Raw genomic sequence first — 16,123 nt, 5'->3', positions numbered from 1 at the left:
GCCAGTGAGCAGGTGAGGATGGAGGAACCCAGGCAAGACTGTTCTCACTCCGACTCCTGGGCTCTAAGGAGCCACGGAAAAGGCCTGTGTCCAGGGCACAGCCCAGCCATCACAGATCCCAGCCTGCATTTGCCAACCCGGACAGCCTAGGCTCCTTCTACTTGTGACACTTACTTCTGTTCTGTTCCCCCCGAGACTGTGATGGACTCTTTCAGAAAGTTTGGCCTGTCTCAAGCGAGACCAAGTCAGTGAAGGATGAGGTGTCCACATTTGGACCAGAGCATGAAAGGAGAAACAAGGCCTCATGGCCAGCATGACGGTGGTGGCCCAACCCTTTCCCCGGGTGAGATGAACCAGCTTGGGGGGTGAAAATGCAAGGTCCTAGGTCGGTCAAAGCATCTACCTTCACGGTTGACTTGGGTGTTGGAGTCTCACTACTGCAAACTAATGACACGGCCATCAGTGATGGACGTCAGCTGCAACAGACAGAGTCAGCTATTTACTGCCAAAATGAGTTAAAAGTAAGGGCTGGTGCAGGGAGGCATGCACGGCTGCTGAGGCAAAGCACAGACCCGACTCTGAATGCCCACTGGCTGAAGCAGATAGGAAGCTACCATCCCTTTTAGCGGTCCCTGTGTCCACCAGATCCAGGTGAGCCAGCTACTTAGGAGAAGGTCATATTGTCCTGATACTCAGAAAATCCAGCCTTGTAAAGGGAGTAAAAGAGTGACATGGATTTTAGATACTCTTCTGCCCTTTTATGAGGACAAAGTAAAGTAAATGGCATGGGGAAGGCAAAAGCAAAAGCAAACCCGCTGACTGCTTCCTCCAACAGCGTCCCCTGCAGCTGCTCACCCCCGAGCCGGCCTCCTCCTCACCAGTGACCGCCAGCATGGAAGCGCCATCATGCACGTCACACAGCGACAGCCAGGAACCACGTGCCAAGCACGTTTGTGTAAAAGCCAGAATCAAGCAAGGTGCTGCAGACTTTGACTTCCCAAGTGAAAATACCCATGAAAAACATCCCTTAGAATCCGCCTAATTCAATTCGCAACTCACCTCCTCAAAACAAACAAACAAAATTAATAAGGGCTCATTTGTCACCAAATGTAAGGAGGACCACACATGTTTCTCAAAGCAAGGATTCTACCAGGTATCAAACACCAGCAGGTGACATGCTAACAAACAAAAATTCCAAAAAATTAGAAAATAAAAACATAAGTGAGATAATACATGAATCAAAGCAACCATTAAGTTTTTGCTTTTTAGGGGGGTGGAGGGTGGGAAGGGATAGACTGGGATTTCAAAATTGTAGAATAGATAAACAAGATTACACTGCATAGCACAGGGAAATATACAAAAAATGTTATGATAACTCACAGAGAAAAAATGTGACAATGAGTGTGTATATGTCCATGAATGACTGAAAAATTGTGCTGAACACTGGAATTTGACACAACATTGTAAAATGATTATAAATCAATAAAAAATGTTATTAAACAAAAGTTTTTGGTTCTTAAAGAGATGGAGGCAGCATGGAGGGCAATCTCGCTATTTCCAACGCAGGGTGTGCACAGCCCACATTTTCAGACCCAACAACACGCTCACAGGGAGGTCCGAGAGAAAACGGAAAAAGGAGAAAGAAAAAGAGGAACAAGCAAAAATTAGAAACCCACAGCGCTCCTAGCCTCAGGGGCTGTGGCTACTCTATTGGACAGCGACTCCAGGGGTCCCACCAGGGGTCCTGGCTGAAAAAGGAGAGTAAGTGTCCACACTAACCCTAAAAGGATCTCTCTGAAACAAAGGCGGATTCACTTTTAAATGTCTGAAAGCCGGCGGGCTGCACCTCCCTCCCCCCTTGGCTACAAGACAGCCCTCCTCCTTGCCAATCCCTTTCTGGATGTAGGGAAGCAACGCGGCACACAGCCAGGGTGGCCGGGCCTCCAGGTAGGCTTACCTGCTGTCTGTGTCCAGTCCCACCAAGTCCTCCTTCTCAAACGGGATGCAGGGGAGGGGGATCTTGTCCCTAGAATTATCGGGGGCCCCGTGCTGGCTTTGGACACGAGCACGATGAAGAGTGACTCGATGATGTCCTCGACCCTCTTCTCCACCACTCTGCAGGCCTTGTAGGTTGAAGGCCACATCAGTAGGTGGCTGCTTGACCACCTCTCCATGCAGACCCAAAGGCAAAGAGCTGAGGGTCGTAGAGCGTGGTGCCATACAGCTCCTCTGCACTTGGAGCTTCTAGAAGGTCTTGACCAAGAGGCAGTCGGTAATGGTGACAAGGCCCACGACCTTGTGGTGGGTCTGGAATTCGCTCCACCCATTCTTGGGCCCGTAGTGTTGCCTGTAGTGGATACAGAGTGTGCACTGGGAGCCACACGGGCTGATCTGGCACACCGAGGAGATTCATTTATAGATGCAAAAGAAATTCTCCTCTGAGACGATCCCCAACAGGTTGGACCACCAAGGGGAGATTCTGGTTGTCCTCAGCACACTGCACATAGTAGGGATGCTCATGTTGCAGGCCCTGCTGAGAGGGGAGAGGAGACTGAGATACACACTCTGCTGTGGGCTGCAGACCCTTCTGGGATGCAGTGACCTGGTGTGTAGCAGCCGTAAGGCAGGGAAGCCCAAGCAAAGCCAGGGGTACAGTTTGTCCTCAGTGTCAGCACATAGTTACCATAGCTCGGATCACATTACCCATCTTTTGGTCTAGGCTTTCAGCCCCTGCAGTAAAGGGTCATTTCTTGTTTTCAGTTTCCAACACCTAGCCAGGCCCTGATGCAAAGTCAGTGCTCAAAAATGCTGAATACAAGAATGAACAAAGGAACTGCTTTCCTCACCCCCTTGAGCAGAATATAAAGAAAAGAAACACAGTGGGATCAAAAGATCTGGATTTCAACTCCAATTTACTTGAATTCCTAAGCTGCAGAAAAATGGATAAGAAAACTTTCCTTGGGGAGGAGGGTACAGTTCAGTGGCAGAGCCCATGCTTAACATGTATGAGGTCCTGGGTTCAATCTCCAGTACCTCCATTAAAAAATGAAACAGATAAACCTAATTACCCCACATCAAATATTAATTTTTTAATTCAAAATTCAATAAAAGACCTTGCAATTGACACAACATTGTAAACGACTATACTTCAATTAAAAAATAAATCCTTGCTTTCCAAGAGTATATCCGGACTATGGAAGTTTGCAAATGTAAAATGCCTAGGGTACAATCTGCATAAATATTGGAGGACTGTACACATGTACTATCCCTCCTTTATGAGCTATATTTCCTTTGCGGGGGGTTATAACCTCTCAGAGCTAAATTTCTCAGATTAAAAAAAAAGAAAACTTTACCTGATTCTCAGTACTGCTGAAGAATCAGATAACCCTATGATAGCATCTTACCCACAGAGGTTACTCAATAAGTGTTTGTTGAATGAATGAATAAACTCGCAAGTGAATGCTGCCCCTGCCACAGACCATCACAATGGTACTGCCTGGAAATCCTTAGCCCACGTTACACCCGACCCTTCACTAACCATATGGTTGACATGGGCAGGCCTGTGTGCTACTCTAAACCCCAGTTTATTCACGAATAGAAATGGGAGTAATAACACAAACCTCAAAGGGTTAGTGAGTCAATAATGAATTGTACCCCAACCTTGCAAGATGGAAACATTAAGGAAAATTGGGCAAAGAGTACATAGGCTGTCTCCGTATCGGCTCTTACAACTGCATGGGAATCTTCATTACATCTCAAGATAAAAAGTCTAATTTTTTAAAGAGGTTATTGAGATTAAATGAGCTCACTGTCTTAAATAAGGAACACAGAGTACAAATAGGACAATGCACAGCCTATGATATACACTCAGTAAACATTCCCACTGATCCTACTGGTCCCTCCAACTCCAGAGCACAAGGATGGGTCCTCATGGCCAGAGGCCACTGCACCTGAAGCTAACAAAGCTAATAGTCCCCACTTCCAAGAGCCCCTGCCTCCACCCTAGGTCTAATTTTGTATTTGTAACTTTGTTTTCTTATACTTAAATAGGAATACCCAATTGCATAGCCTTCAGGTCACCGAAACCTGACCACGGAAATCATGACAGCAGCCCTCCCCAGTGAAACAATAAAATTAAAAGCCATATCCACAGGAAGTCTGTGTAATTCTAATGGCAGGAACTGCATCCTGGACTGAGGAAGAGGACTGGGGAGGAGGAGGAACCTGGGGTTCCCAGACCCAGGGGCCACCTGTCCCATGATGGAATTTAGTCTTAACCCACACACTCCAGGAAATTCAAATTACACATAGACAGATTGCTATGGACAAGATTTTTTTTTTTTTTTGAAGAAACCCCTGATTCTCTAGCAGGTCAGATTTCTACTGAGACACAAATGGCTTATGTCTATATTGTTTCACGAAAACCTAAAATAATATCACTCCAACTTGACACATGAAGAAACAGAGGAAAAGAGAGGTTTATCACATTGTGCAAGATTAGAGAGAAGCCACGTCAGAGGCTGTATTTAAATCCAAGCCCCTGCTGCAGTTCTCACACTAGAAAGTGTGAAATACTGCCCCCCACCTGCCCCCTCCCTGCAATAAGTCTTTTAAGACTTTTCTGTGCTGCCTGGAAAGAACCTAAGTCACATTAACTTTCCACAAAGTGCTGTGTCACCCATTGGAGGACGTATGAAAATCTGAAGAATTAGGGTTGGAGCAGAGATTTGAGTTCTCTGTTTCTCAAAAGGAGACTTGGGTTTAAAAGAAACCAAAAAGCAATTATCTAGTCTAAGCCCTCATTGTGCAGAGAAGGAAACGAAGGCTCAGAAGAGATGAGGAAAGGGCCTTATTTACAAATCTTGCCTCAGCGCAGCACCAAGCCAGCCCTGGGCACTGCTGGGGAAGGATGTGGGAGGCCCAGGAGAATGAGTGTTAGAAAAGGAAAGAAAAGAAACATACAAGTCCTCTCTCTACACCGTCGTACCATTCAGTTCCACCAAATTATCCAATATGGAGCCACCAACATTAAGGTGGGCTAAATAGGTTATAGAAACCTGGAAGTCTCAACCACAGTGGAAATTCCAAATTTCATATGGTTTTTCCCAGTTGAAGCATGAGCTCAGTGGGAGCTCCGTGCCAGGGACTACACGAGGCCTGGAGTTCTCCCAAATACAGATCTCTATGAACACGTGTGCAAACCACATGCAGGCCCACCAGAAGAAAAACGCCCACAGATAAGATGGAATTACTGAAAATGAAGGCAGCTATCCAGCATATATTACTAGCAAAAAGGATGCTGCTAGAAATACTCATGGACATAGCCAACTGTGGTCAGCAGGTGGAAAAGGGGGAGGGACAGTTTAGGAGTTTAGTATGATCAGATACACATTACTGTATATAAAATAAATAAATGACAAGGACCTACTGTATAGCACAGGGAACTATATTCAATTTCTTGTAAAGAGTTGTACAGAAAACAACCTGAAAAATATACATGTACATATGCATATATATAACTGAATCTCTGCTGTACACCTGTAACTAATATTGTAAACTGATTACACTTTACTAAAAAATAAGAATTTTAAAAATAAGTAAATAAATAAATAAATAAATAAAAGAAAACTGTAATCCCCTAGCTGTAGGTGGTGGAGAACACTGGTTGCAAGCACCAAGTCCACTCGATCACTCCAGCAATGGCTGTCACTCTTTCTGACCATCAGGGAGTCAATTGGCTTCACTGAGGTTATTTTCTCTTTCGTGAAAAGCTACAGTTGCAACCAACGATATATATAATCTCATTATTCACAGACCCAAAAAATTAGTGAAGACTTTCCATAGGCCAGCCTCTGGACAGACGAAAAGACAGGGTCCCAGATACATTTATGGGTAGAAAAAGTTTATGCCATAAAGACATTAATTCTTCCTGTTCTGATATGTAGATTCAACGTAATTCTGATTAGATTTCCTACCAGATTTTTTATGGAATGTAACAAGTTAATTTAGGGTCAGGAAGAGCCAGGAAACTTCTTTAGAACCACCACTGGGGAGGCTTGGATGGATCATTCATTTCCACTGTTCTTTCTGAAGTGATGAAAACGTTCTGGAATAATAATGGTTGCACCACTGTGAATATACTAAAAGCCGCTGAATTGTACCATTTAAATGGGTGGACTTCACAGTGTGTGAACAATATCGCAATAAAGCTTTTCTACGAAAAAATATTTCTGGACCACTATTTTTCCCTCTATATTACTAGTCTTCCCCACAGTTTAAGAAAAACAAAAAAACAAAACAAAACAAAAATTTGCCAGATCTTTAGGACTGCAATGTTCCTGGGTCTCCAAAATGCCTCTGATGGTGCTGCTTTTGTTAACACACACTAGTAGGGCTGTACCAATTAAGGACTATATCTTTTTAAAATCGAAGGTCACATGTTTCACTCTGGGAGAGGGGAGGATGGAGAATGTCACAGCCTCGTGCCCTCATCCCTTTATTTTGAGAAGAGAAAGTTTTTTACTGCAGGGCCAAACAAGAACAGTGGCTCATGCTCAAAAACCCTGAATTCTCTGATGGTTTTTGAGGTGAATTTTTTTTTTTAGGGTAAAGCTTTTAATAGGCAAAATGAGGCTTGAGGGCTTCCAGGTGTGTGACTTTCTTCTGACTAGTTGGTGGTAGGTAATAGGGCCGTGTTCCAGGAATCTCGTGCTCAGCCTGAAGTTACCATCCTCCACCTGGGTGGGGGCCTTAGCTCCTGCAGAACAACTCAAACATATTAAGTATAGCCCTGCCCCTACTCCTCAGCTGATTTTTTAGTGAATCAAGCCCTGCTTTCAACACTGTGATCACGCTCACTAAAAACACATGACATCAACAAGCACCCCCCCATCCTAACACCAGAAAAAGTATTAAGGCTATTTACCTGGGGCAGAAACACTGAGGGAGGAGACAGAAGCATGCTCAGCGCTCTCTTTTCCCAAGTCTCTGCCAGGAGAAGCTGGGCCTTACAGCCAGAGGATCTCAGCCCCAGGGAACAGCGTCCATGCCACTGAGCTGGACCTCAGGGACAGGGAAAGGGAGAGGAGTGCAGTCTAGTGGAGGCAGGGCAGGGAAAGAGGCTGGGGGCGCGGGCTGCAGCCCCGCTCGGAGGCCAGTCCCAGCCACTGCTCCGCCCCCGCCTGGTTCCGCAGACCCCGCAGGCCCGGGACAAAGCCCGCCCAGGGTCGGGGGAGGGCCTGCGGCCGAGGAGAGGAAGCCCGGGAGGAGGGGACTCGCGGGTGGGAGAGCGGAAGGGGGCGCCGGCCGCGGACTCAGGGGAGCCCGGCTGGGGCGAGAGGTGGCAGGTGCGGGCCGCGGTATGGACGGGGGTGGCCATGTCCCCGGCAGGTGCGTTCCCGGCCCTGGACAGGTGTGGCCTGGGCGCCGGGGCAGGTGGCGCAGGCAGAAGGGGCTGGCACGAGCCAGTCAGCTGGACACGCGCTGACTCGAGCCCTCGCAGGCTGTGACACGGGGACCCCCTTTCCCAGAGCCCCCAACCTTCCACTTACACAGCTGGAGGCCCCGACCCGGGGCAGGAGCCAAAGGCCTACCAGGCGACAGAGCCGAGCAGCCACAGGGGCTGATCCCTGGCTCGGAGCTGGAGCTTCGGTCCCGCGGTCCAGCTGGCATCCAACCGTGGGCATGTGCGGGAGGGCCAGCGATCTGCTCTGGGCTCTGCGTCCTGCGAGATACACTGGGGAATCGAGGGAGGGAGAAGATGGGAGGGGGAGAAAATGGGAGGAGTAGGAGAGGAAGCGAAAATTGGAGGGAGAGAGATGGACGGAGGAGGAGCAAGGAGAAGCGAGAGATCTAGAGGGAGAAGGGGGAAGGGAGTAGCCGAGATGAAGAGAAAAACTTTACCTTCAAGGGCACCCCAAATGAGGCGCCAGTCCTGCCTCCATGCCCTTCTCTAGCCCCTCAAGGCCAGAAGCTCAAATTTCACCTCCCTGGTCAAGCCCTCCAGCCAAGGCCCTGCAGAACCCCTACAGGAATCACACCTGTTGCCCCCAAGAGGAGCTGGTCTTCCTGTTGCTCCCGGAACCAAACACCCACAGGCGTTGTCGCTTAGAACTACCTTGGGAAGAGTATAAATTCCCCTTTTACAGGCTGGGAAACTGAGGCAGGCATGATTTTTGCCTTAGCTGCACTGTCCCAGGTTTTGGGCTGGCAGGGAGTGGGAGGTACAAGTTCAGAGACCCAGACAGAGCAGACTGCCCGAGTGACGGTGCATAGTCCCCATCTCTCCTAGGTAAACCATTTTCCACCCTAGTGGAACAATGAAGGGCTCACACTAGGTCCCTGGGTGTGGGAGAGCTGTCCTCAGTTCCAGTGCCCAGCTTGCTATGTAGATAGGAGTGTTCTCGAGTCCAAACTCATTCTCCTCAATGCAGGACAGGCCAATAAATCAGGAGACAAGGTGTTGGGGCATGGAATAGCAAGTTTCTGTAGACCTAGATGGCAAACTAATGTCCTGGAAAACCATCTCCCCAAGTCAGAATTCAGGATCCTTTCCTACTTGCTTGGTTGTTGCAAACATCTTGGTGTAGGAATTTTTTGTTGTTAGAATTCTTTGTTCTTGCAGCTATCCACCTGGGTTAGATCCCTGTAAACCTCCAACAAAACAAATGTTACTTTCTATTTTGTAACTTGTTATCTTTATATGAATGGAAAAATGTTAATGTCCTTAAAGGTCAGAGCCTTCAGATTAGGCTCTCCTGTCTATTTCAGGCTCTAGGCAACATTGTTTTACAGAAGGTGCAGAACCAGCAAGACTAAGCCTAGGAAACAGGGCACAGGGTTAAAGTCAAAGGAACAGATCTACTACAGAGTCTGATTTGTTCTTTGCTATTATCGAGGCAGAAGCCACTTGAGGATTTTAATCCTTTTAGGTTAAAAATAAGTAAAACTTTAAAGGAATTTCCATACATAGGTTGAAATATGCATAAAATATTTGGAAAAGCTCACAAAAGATTGTAAACAGTGGCATCTCCAGGGAGGGCAGAGAGAACAAAGGATGAGTGAAACCTTTCCCTTGTGTATTTTTGTGCTGTTTGAATTTTTTTTTTACCATATGCATGGGTTTCTTTTTCAGTTAAAAAAAAAAAGTGTAATGGTGGGAATGAGAAACTAGCTCAGCAAGTACAGCAGCCACGGAAACTGAGCCGTCACTTTTGCTTTAAGCCAGGAAGCATTTATTGACTCTCTCCTATGTGCCCAGTGCTGTTTTATGACTTCATTTATTATGCATATTTTTTATAAAATAATAACATGCTATCACTGACCCCTGCCCAGGGGAGCTGGTGGAAAACCAATTGAGATTTAATTGAGTTGTTTTCCAAGGAGTATAAATGAGTTATAAACAGAACACATCTTCCGGGCAAACCAGGTGGAATGGTTTCCAGCAGGCCAGACAGCTAGGAAGGGTTTTCAACAGAGATGCCCAGAGGCAGAGAGAGAAAGCCTCCATGGCCCCACAAAAAGCTGCCCAAAGTGGTTTCTCCATGGCACTATTGAAATAGGAAAGAACAAATCTGACTCCATATTACATCTTTTTCTTTGACTTTAACCCTGTGCTCTGTTTCCGAGGCTTAGTCTTGTTGGTTCTGCACCTTTTATAAAACAATGTTGCCTAGAGCCTGAAATACACAGGAGAGCCTAATCTGAAGGCTTTGACCTTTAGGGATATTAACGCTTTTCCATTCTTATAAAGATAACATGTTGCAGAACAGAAAATAACATTTGTTTTGTTGGAGGTTTACAGGTATCTGACCCAGGTGGACAGCTGCAACAACAAAGGATTCTAACAACAAAGGATTCCTACACCAAGATGTTTGCAACAACCAAGAACACCCCCTTCCCATTTTTAATATAAAAGGAGCCTGATTTGTGACTAGGGGAACATGGTTCTCCAGGACAATTACTCTGCCATCTCCTCAGTCAGATGGCTTTCCAATTAAAGACGCTATTTCTTGCCACAGAACGTGGTCTTCCAATTTATTGGCCTGTCCTGCAGTGAGCAGAATGAGTTTGGACTCAGTAACACAACCAAACATTGAAAGTATTCATTTGGTATATTAAATGACTTGCTTCTGCTGGTCTTTCTTCCTGACTTTTTCTTTTCTTGACCACTCCTGCTATGTTTATGAAAAATCTGTCAGCCTGCTCTTGTGGACACATTTACACCTCTAGCCACTACCCTTCCAGATAAGAACTAATGTCACCAAAATTTCTAAGAGATATTACATGGTCAGAAAAGAGCAGAAGTGTGTACCGGCTGATGTTCAGGAGCAGGCTGGGACACCTGACAAGATGTCATAAGCATGGATAGACAGCTGGGCACCAAAGGAGAAGCTTCTAAGCCTCCATGAAGGACTTGCTGGATAAGAAGGAAAAGTCCCAGATTGTAGAACTGATTCCACCATGAGCTTCCTGGGTGAGGCTCGGCAAGTCATTTAAGTTCTCTAGGCCCATGCTGTCCAACATGTGAGCCACAAGCCACATGCAGAAATATGAAGTTATTCCGTAGCCAGGCAGAATTATAAATAAACATTTTACAGCAAAGGTTCAGCACGTATGATGTTTAGAAACATTAGTGGTTTTCTTGCCCTAACAGGTTATTTTTGTATGTCTAGCTTTCTGTGGTTTGTAATGCCCGTGACTAATGATTCCCTTATAGTGAGGTATTTTGAAGTTATAAGTTACTGGACATAGTACCGTCATATCACAGTTGAAAAAAAAAGATCCACATAAGCCAGGCCATTTGATTTAGTAGTTATGAGCAGGGTCTCCGGGGCCAGCCTGCCTGAGTATAAATTCTCACTCTCCCTCTGGGGGATTCTGTGTGAATCTTGGAGAAATTTTTATTATTGTTGTTGTTGTTGTTGTTGTTGTTGTTATTTTACTCATTTGTACCTCTTTTTCCTAACCTTTAAATGGTGAGGAATATGTAGACTCTGTCTCCTACTGTGCTGGCAGGATTAAGTGATTTAACGTCTGTGCTGCCCACTTCCCTGGGTTTCAGCATTCTCCAGGCAATCAGTTTCACACCCGGAGGCATTCTCCACTGTCTTAGTCAGTCTGGGATGCTGTAAAAAATTACCATGGGTCAGGTGGCTTAAACAACCAGCATATTCCTCAAGTTTTGGAGGCTGAGACATTCAAGATCAAGGTATCTGGGAGAGGATTGCCTTCATGGCTTGAAGATGGCTGTCTTCCCACTATCTTCATGGGGTGGAGAGCAGAGAGAAGCAAGCACTCTGGGGGCCCTTATAAGTGCCCTAATCCCATTCATGAGGGCTCTATTCTCTTGACCTCATTTTATCCTACTAATCACCTCCCAAAGGCCCTGCCTCCCAATACCATAACCCTGGGAGATGGGGTTTCGACATATGGATTTTGAGGGGATGCAAACATTCAGTCCACACATCGCCTAAATCTCCCCAACATGCAGTTATCAAACCTGTAACTAATTTCGAAGTAATGTTTATATCTCTCTGCCCATTTCCATTACTACATCCACTAACACTGAAGCCCTGTTACATTTTATTCTTTATTTTTCTGGTAGAGATTTAATTGATTCCTCTACTCCAATGCTCTCCTCACTCCAAACAGTCTGCTCAACAGCCCTGCCAGTTAGGTCTTCCTTAAAACACCTTCCCACTTCACCTGGTTGTTTTTTAGGTGTAAATGTCAGAATCCTCTCCACACCCCATCCTAGACCTTTAATCCCTTACAATACCGCTCACTATGTTATTATTCTATTACCACTGTAACAAATTTCCATAAGCTTAATAGCTTAAACCAGCACAGATTTATCAGCTTATGGCTGTGGAGGTCAGAGATCCAACACAGTTCTCATTGGGCTAAATTCAAGGTACGAGCAGGGTGCCTTCCTTCTAGAGGGTCTAGAAGAAAATGTTTCCTTGTTTGTTTTTTTCCAGTTTCCAGTGGTCACCCACCTTCCTTAGCTTGTGCCCCACGACTTCCTTCATCTTCATGGCCAGCAGCCTTTCTGAACATCGCTCCATGGCTGCACCTCCCTCTGATCCTAAACTCAGATGGGAAATGTCCTATGCTTGTAAAGACCCCTGTGATTACACTGGGCCCACCTGGAAAATCCAGGCTACTCTCCCCATCACCTCATCTCAGGATCCCCTTGTCCCACCCCACTCAGGCATTATGTATTTGGCTGTGACACTCACCGTGGGTAACATTTCTTCTCGTGAGCAATTAAAGGTTCAAGACACTTGTGAACGGCTTTTGGATTTTCTTCCTTAGTCTTTCCACATTCAGTACGTCTGGTGAGGTTATACAAATCCTGTTTATTTGTAACCTGGCACTAATCTTTAACAACGTATTATGGGTTTAAAAGGCTAATAGCCAACTTAGAAGGAAAATCCTCTAAGATTTTTTAAGATTTTTGTCCTAAAATGCCTGTCATCACTTTACTGTCTACAGTAACATGTCACAGGTGACTTCCCTGTAGGGGTGGGGGACACATTGTTCTGCCACCACAGTCCCTTCATTCACACCAATGTGCTGGTCTCTAACAGAGAATCTATGCTCCCAGCTTTGCTCACTTCCTTCTCCCTTCCATTGACCATCCGGTTCCCACCGCTTCCTTCATTCACCACATCAGGATTTCATGGCCACATTCTTCTCTAAATGGAATGGATATTGTGCATCTAACGTCTAATAATTCTTCTCAGTGTATACACACACACCCACCAACGTGTCTCCCCATCCATCTCTTTATTTTCCTAGAATCTTCCAGAGGAATCCGTTCCATGATGATAATGATGATGATGATACTGACAGTGATGACAGGGGCCTCTCAAGGACTCTGACAAAGAGAGAATCAATGAAGAGAGGGAATCATTGCAAAATTGCCCCAGAAACAGGTTAAAGGTAAATAAATGTTATAGTGTTTAATGAAATTGACTAAAATTTAACTATTTTTAAAACTTTATATCACTGTATTTTAAATTTTAAGGGGAATTTTCATTCACCACTAACCAAGATTTGAATTTAGGACCAAAATCTAACAGGACTTCTATCTTCTAACAAATTGTCCACTAGTCTTTTAAACACGCGATTCTTAAAAAAAAAAAAAAAAAAAAAAACGTTAGTGCTGGGCTGCAAATAACTAGGATTCATATAATTTCACCAGACATACTGAATGTGGAAAGACTAAGGAAGGAAAAAAAAGCCATTCATAATGTCTTCAAACTTACTTTGCGCACAGGAGGACACGTTAGCCAAGGTGAGCGTCACATCAACCTGACGCCTGAGTGGGACGGGGAAGCTGATCTTCCTCATCAGACATTTATGCTGATTCGTTAGATGCCAACACAGTTTCCTCTTTGGATTTGCTTCTAATAATTATGGAACAGTTTAGGCTCTACCAAAAGCAGACTAAACATTTTCCCCTGCCACCAAATCTCTGGACTGAACGTCCCCACAAGAGGGACATGATTATATTTCACAGGAAACTCTTCCTGAGAAACAACAGGCTTTTTGAGGGCAGAACTACTGGTCCCCCAGGGAGGGCTGGAGGAGGGATCGAGGGGACACTAGAAATACAGGAGTAGTCAGTTCAGATAGTGCTGTTCAAGTACTCAAAGACATCCTACCAAAAGTTTCGTGAGTGAAGGAGCCTATGAACACTGAGCAGGTTGTTAAGACACAGCAGTACATAACTAGCATCACAAGTCAATTGTAGCAAGTTTTGATATTTGGAAAATAATTAGCCCATTGCTCTTTGAAAATGCAGCAGTAGCAATAGAAGTAATAAACACTGAGCTGTTTTGGAGATAACAAATAATAAACAATTCTAAATCTGCAGGATTCCTTGACAATATGCAAGCGATGGGCTAGATGTGTGCTGCAGATGCCTCTGACTGCAGGGCTCACTCCTGCAAAGCACAGAACTAGTTTTCTCAGCAGACAGAGGGAACAAAGTCAAGATTTCTAATCTTGAGAGCTTTACTATATGGCAGGAAAGATCAGACAAATAAATACAGCTAAATATGAATAAATGCAATCAAATATTATGAAGTGTGTATGGAGCACAGAAGAAGGAAAATTCCTTTCACCTGGGATCCAGAGAAACTTCTTCAGAAAATGTAGCTTTGAAGACGGCCAAATACATGGGTGGAAATTTGACAGAACAGGACGTAAGGAATTTAAAAATAATTCTAAAATTCATATAAAAATGCAAAACATCACAAATATCCAAAACAACTTTGAACAAGAAAAATTTTGAAGACTTACACTATCTGATTTTCAGACTTTTTAAAATAAAGCTACAGTAATCAGAAAGTACGGTATTGTTGTAAAACAGGAAAATAGAATAATGGAACAGAATAGAATGTTCTGAACTAAATCAACACTTAGATGGACAATTGAATCTCAGTAAGGATGCAGTGGAGAAAGGATCTTTTCAGCAAGTCGTGCTGGAACAATTAGGTATCCATATGCAAAAAGAGAAAAATGAACTTTGACCCATACCTCACAAAATACAGAAAAATTAATTCAAAATGGGTCATAGATCTTAATAGGAAATCCAAAACTATAAAACAGCTAGGAGGAAAAGCTTAGGCTTAAGCAATATGACCTTGGGTTTGGCAAACATTTCTTTGCTATGACACCAAAAGTGTAATCTATTTTAAAAAGGAACTGATAGAGTGAACTTTATCAAAATGAAGACTCTTCAAAGCTCTTCAAAACACTGCTAAGCAAATGAAAAGACAAGCCACAGAAAGAAACTATTTGCGCCAGCTGACCCGCCCCCTGACCGCACTGCGCCCGCCCCCCAGCAGCAAGCTCACCTGGAGACGGGCGTCCGGCTTCTCGGGCAGCAGAGGCCGCCCCCAGGCCACGCCGCGGGGAGGAGGGGAGCAAACTGCCCGCTCCCGGGCGGCGGGCCCCCTACCCACGTCGCCCCGCACCCTAATTGCACTGCTCCGCTCCCCTCCTCAGCAAGCTGAGTGGGACAGGTGTGTCAGGCGACCTGGGGCAGCAGAGGCCGCTCCCAGGCCCGGCCTCCGGGTAGACGGGAGCTAATCCACCAGCTCGCCAGGGGCAGTGCTGCTCCCCTCCGCTGCCGCCGCCTCTGCCGCCGCGGCCGCCCCTGACCGAACCGCCCCGCCTCCCAGGAGCAAGCTCACCTGGAGTCCGACTTCCATGGAATATCCTGCGGCCAAGGCCGCCTCCAGGCCAGGCTGTGGGGAAGAGAAGTAAACAACCTGCTTGCCTGGGCAGCCCCCTCCCGCCGCCGCCACCCCAAACGCACCACACCTGCCTCCAGGGGTCAGGCTGACTGCGAGCATGTGCACCTGCCTTCTGATTCTGGCCAGGAGCCTAAGTACCTCCCTGCACCCCTACACCCCTGCAACCCCTGCAGCCCCTGCACTGCATGCACTCTTGAACCTCTGCAATCCCTGCATTCCTGCACCCCTGCACTCCCTGTGCCCCTGAACTGCCTGCACCCTCCACAGCCCGTGCACCCCTGGCACAAATTTCACCTTGCACCACCTACATCCCTGCACCCCTGCATGTCCCACACACCACCTCTTGGGCCTGTGGCAGAGCCTCTGCTGTTGCACCAGCGTGCAGGGACTCATATCCTTGCCAGCACATGATGCATCAGTGGACCTCTGGGGTTCCCTGCCAGAAAGTATATGTTCTCTGCCACTAGGCTGGGCCACTAGGGTGATCTCTCTGACGTCACCCAGGATGGGCTCAGAGATACTGTTCTCTGGGAAGAGAGGAGTTGAAACCGCTCTTGAGGGCAGAGCTGTGCTCATAAGGCCGTCCACGCTTCATGTTTTACACAGGGCTTCACGGAAGTGAAATGGACCCGGCCAAGTAAGACCTGCTGTGCGCTCACCTCAGTCCTGGGCTCTGAGGCTGACAGACTGGCTCCCAACCTCAGGGCCCAGTTTGGACAACTGAATGGTCCCTTGGAGGCATCCCATCAGTTCTCAGGAAGAAGTCTGGCTGCTTCCACCCCATGGCCCTCCTTCCCACTGTGCTGGCTTCAGGAACTTTCCTTATTTGGGGAAGAAGGCAGCCCACCCCC

General features: G+C 46.2%; 1 protein-coding gene and 1 long non-coding RNA gene across 4 annotated transcripts in view; both read right to left on the bottom strand.

The window, feature by feature from the left end:
- LOC141576140 (trafficking protein particle complex subunit 9-like) overlaps nucleotides 1–8,515 on the bottom strand; it is a 130,426-nt gene extending 121,911 nt beyond the window's left edge. Inside the window, exons 1-2 of one of the 2 annotated variants that reach the window (XM_074358622.1) lie at nucleotides 6,926–8,515; nucleotides 1,958–2,533 (exon numbers count right to left, since the gene is read on the bottom strand). The gene's annotated coding sequence lies outside the window, so the exon portion shown is untranslated. The remainder of the gene's footprint in view (nucleotides 1–1,957; nucleotides 2,534–6,925) is intronic. The other variant, XR_012504369.1, reaches the window with a different exon arrangement.
- Nucleotides 8,516–12,473: 3,958 nt separating this feature from the next.
- On the bottom strand, nucleotides 12,474–15,424 carry LOC141576150 (uncharacterized). 2 transcript variants are annotated; one of them, XR_012504381.1, is made up of 3 exons: nucleotides 15,210–15,424; nucleotides 13,275–13,415; nucleotides 12,474–12,883 (listed from the first exon to the last, which is right to left on the bottom strand). It is a non-coding gene; the product is annotated as an uncharacterized LOC141576150 (long non-coding RNA). The 2 variants fall into 2 exon arrangements; XR_012504382.1 differs by lacking the exon at nucleotides 15,210–15,424 and adding an exon at nucleotides 14,871–15,170.
- Between the last annotated feature and the right edge of the window lie 699 nt (nucleotides 15,425–16,123).

This window comes from Camelus bactrianus, chromosome 36 (assembly GCF_048773025.1).
Source record: "Camelus bactrianus isolate YW-2024 breed Bactrian camel chromosome 36, ASM4877302v1, whole genome shotgun sequence".
Lineage (NCBI taxonomy): Eukaryota > Metazoa > Chordata > Mammalia > Artiodactyla > Camelidae > Camelus > Camelus bactrianus.
Note: the sequence above shows the minus strand (reverse complement) of the source record. Positions and strands in the feature narration are given on the sequence as shown.